A 4,561-nucleotide genomic window follows, 5' to 3' on the forward strand; every position below is an offset into this window, starting at 1 on the left:
ATATCTATATCTATATCTGTATCTATATCTATGTCTATATCTATATCTATATCTATATCTATATCTATGTCTATATCTATATCTATATCTATATCTATATCTATATCTATGTCTATATCTATATCTATATCTATATCTATATCTATATCTATGTCTATATCTATATCTATATCTTATCTATGTCTATATCTATATCTATATCTATATCTATATCTATATCTATATCTATATCTATGTCTATATCTATATCTATATCTATATCTATATCTATATCTATGTCTATATCTATATCTATATCTATATCTATGTCTATATCTATATCTATATCTATATCTATATCTATATCTATGTCTATATCTATATCTATATCTATATCTATATCTATGTCTATATCTATATCTATATCTATATCTATATCTATATCTATATCTATATCTATATCTATGTCTATATCTATATCTATATCTATATCTATATCTATGTCTATATCTATATCTATATCTATATCTATATCTATATCTATATCTATATCTATGTCTATATCTATATCTGTATCTATATCTATGTCTATATCTATATCTATATCTATGTCTATATCTATATCTGTATCTATATCTATATCTATATCTATATCTATATCTATATCTATGTCTATATCTATATCTGTATCTATATCTATGTCTATATCTATATCTGTATCTATATCTATATCTATATCTATATCTATATCTATATCTGTATCTATATCTATATCTATATCTATATCTGCCTTCCAGACCTGCAGAGGCCTGGGCGGGGCTGGTAATGGGGTGGAACAAACTCAAGGAGACAGACAGGGGATCTGGCCAGAGATGGGGGCAGAGGGCAGAGCTTGCGGACACGATGTGAAGTCAGGGCATTATTTATTCATTCAACGAACATGCAGTGGGGTCCCCCCATGTGCTGTCTATACCCAGTCCTCCTTCCTAGGCTCTGACGTCAGCACAGACAAGCAGTAGGGAAATGAGACAGGAGTGAGGCTGATCAGGATGGCACAGTGTGTTCAAGGATGAAGAGAGAAGCATGTGGGTGCGTGAGGTTGGGAGGCCGCTTGACTGTGTGGGGTCCTTGTGCTCCTGGTGGATGCCCTGGCCGACAGGTGCAGGGCTGGAGGAGGACCAGGAGGGAAGGCAAGGCCGAGCTGAGGGATGCGGCTCCCATGGGAGCGTGGAGGACACAGCAAGGCCTGTAGGTTTGTCCTGACAAGACAGGATGCCACACGGGTGGGGGGAGGGGCATGAATTCTAAGCAGTGAAAGAACAGGATCTGATTTTGGTTTTAAAGGACTACGTTAAGAATCAACAGTGGGACAGAACAGGCAGACCAAGCAAATCCCAGGACAGTTTAATGTCCCAAAGGGAGCCGTGTGTGAGAGACATCAGACCTTGCCCACCTCATCCTCCAGAGCCTGGCTCTCCAAGTGGCTCCCTGGACCTGCGGCTTTGGCACCACGTGGCAACATGCCAGAAATGCGAATTCTCACTTTTCTTCACCCGCTGGGGGCATGGGGCTGGGCAACTTGTGGTCTCCCACACCCTCCCGGTGGCTTCGGGCACACCCGGGGGTGAAAACCTCTGCTGGCTCAGGGTGATGAGAAGTCTGAAGAATTTGGGGCTAGAGGCCAGACTGGACTTGACCTCTCCCTTGGGAAGCTGGGTCTGGTGACCCCCTGGAAGACAGGGGTGGGGCCCGATAATCAGCAAGAGCTGGCTGGGGCCGCCATGGGAGGACAGGGAGTGAGGGCTGAGAGTTGGTGAGTGTCAGCTGCCCGCTGGAGATGCCCTCTCTCCCGCCTGCCCTCCTCGGCGTTTGCGGTCACCCTCAGGTAGCCCTATCATTACAGCCCCAGAACTCCCAGAGGAGGCACTGGCGTTGGCTGAAGTTAAGAGAGGTGCAACATGCATGACATTGAGTGTAACTGATACCCCTGAAGTCTCCTCTTAACCAGTGCTAAAATGACAAGTGTTACTTATATATCCAGCTATGATCATACTTATGAACAATTTTAATGGGGAAAAAAGACAGCAAAAGTCATACCAGCTGGAATTCAAATGTATGCCACATCAGAGCACCTGCTTCCAGGCCCGGCTACTCCTCACTTCCAGCTTCCCGCTAGACGAGCCCTGGGAAGCAGCTGGTGACGGCCCCAGTACTTGGGTTCCTACCACCCATTTGGGAGATCCTAGAGAAACTAACAACATTGCCAGCAGTAAAATGTGCCTGTGGGGTTTTAAAGCTTGTTTTGGTCTTTTCTTCTTGGGTGTGTCTGGCTGTAATGAGAAACCCTGAGTTCTGGGCTCCTGGTTTTGGCCTGGTCCAGCCCTGGCTGTTGAATCAGCAGATAGAAGAGCCCGCTCTCTCTCCTCATCTCTCACTCTGTCTCTCTGCTACTCTACCTTTCAGGTGGATGAAAATAAGTAGATAAAATTTTTTAAAATTCTCAGTCCTTTCCCCAGGTACCCTTCTCTCCCTCCCTCTATACTATAGAGACAAAATTCACCTTCGCACCGAATGATATTTTGAATTGCAGTTTGCATCTCTCCCTGGGAGCCAGGAGTTTTGTTGATGTGTTTGTTGCTGTATCCCAAACTCCAGGTCTATAACAGTTGCTCATTAAGCATTCGCATGAGGGATAGATGCGTAAATGAACGGCTAGCTCACCAAAATCCCAGGAGGTCCCTTTGCTGGCTGAGTCTATAAGCCCACCAGGTCAGACACTGAGACCTTGGCAGTGAGCTGCAGTCTGACCTTGGAGGAGCATGAAGGAACATGCCTTCTCCCCAGGCCGAGGCACAGAGGAAATAAATGGGTTCTCCCAGCTGGGTTCCTTTGTCCAGCACCCCTACAACCTCAGGTTCCAGGCATCCCAAGGGGCTGGGCATGGTGGGCATGGTCAGTGGGCACATGTATGTATGTGTAGTGAGAGCTCTAGCCTCTGGCAGCGCATGGAGAAAACAATGGCTATAAAACATGGCAGCAATCATCTGGAAGTTTCTGAACAGCAGCCAGAGGGGATTTTCTTTTGTTCATTTTTCTCTTTTTAAAGATTTATTTTGTTTGAAAGTCAGATATACAGAGAGGAGGAGAGACAGAGAGGAAGATCTGTCCGCTGATTTACTCCCCAAGTGGCCACAACAGCCAGAGCTGAGCTGATCCCAAGCATGGAGCCAGGAGCCTCTTCCAGGTCCCACACTTGAGGGCAGGGTCCCAAAGCTTTGGGCCATCCTTGACTGCTTTCCCAGGCCACAGGCAGGGAGCTGGATGCGAAGCGGGGCCACTGGGATTAGAACCAGCGCCCACATGGGATCCTGGCACAGGCAAGGAGAGGACTTTGGCTGCTAGGCTACTATGCTGGGCCCAGGGGGATTTTCAAAGCTTCTGACACGAAACTTGCCTGAAGGATGGATGTGCCCCCCTCTGTTGGCATCAGCCCCTCCCGACACCCCACGGTGTAAGGAAGTCACCCCACGGTGTAAGGAAGTCACCCTGGACGGATGAGCATGTATTCAGCATGCACAGCAACTATGTACACACCCATTAAAAAAAAAAGAGGGAATTTTTTTTCTGAAAGAAGAGTTATTTGTTTGAAAGAGTAACACACAGAGAAAAAGAGAGAGCTTACACCTGCTGGTTCACTACCCCAAATGGCCACAAAAGCCAGAGTGGGGCAGGCGGAACCCAGGGGACTGGAGGTCCATCTGGGTCCCACAGGGCAGACAGGGGCCCAAGCACCTGAGCCATCCTGCACTGCTGCCCCAGGTGCACAGCGGGGAGCTGGATCAGCAGTGGAGCATCCCAGACCTGACCTGGTCCCTTTAAGGACGCTGTGGCCCGTGAAGCCACTGCCTCACTGGATCGGCACTCGCCAAAAAAAGAAAAAAAAAGCAAATTGCTTTTGTCTCTCTCATCTCTGGCTTCTTTGCCCCAGCCACATTTTTAAAAACCAAGCTAGTTCTAGCAAGGGTATAAGAAGAGCTAATAACGGCTCAGTACAGTAGCCTTGCAGGCACCAGGATCCCATATGGGCACCAGTTCTGATCCTGGATGCCCCACTTCCCATCCAGCTCCCTGCTTGTGGCCTGGGAAGGCAGTAGAGGATGGCCCAAAGCCTTGGTACTTTGTACCCATGTGGGAGACCCAGCAGAAGCTCTGGGCTCCTGGCTTTAGATCAGCTTAGTTCTGGCTGTTGCAGCCATCTGGGGAGTGAATCATGAGACGGACAATCTTCCTCTCTGTCTCTCCTCTCTGTATATCCGCCTTTCCAATAAAAATAAAATAAATCTTTACAAATATATATATACATATATATATAAATCTTTACAAAAAAAAAAAGAGGAAGAGCTGATAAAGAAACTTGAACTTGGTAGCTTTGTTCACTGCTCACCTTCCGCCACGCCTTTGCTGACCCCTCCGCGGCCCCTGGCTGTTGCTGCTACCGGCTGCTGTGGCCGCCTCTTGGCCATTCCTCCCGCACACAAGTTGAGCCCATGCCAAGCAGGTTGGGGACACCGTGGCCTAGTTT

The sequence above is a fragment of the Ochotona curzoniae genome, unplaced genomic scaffold (assembly GCF_017591425.1).
Source record: "Ochotona curzoniae isolate NIBS_2020 unplaced genomic scaffold, NIBS_Ocur_1.0 scaffold_4505, whole genome shotgun sequence".
Classification (NCBI taxonomy): Eukaryota; Metazoa; Chordata; class Mammalia; order Lagomorpha; family Ochotonidae; genus Ochotona; species Ochotona curzoniae.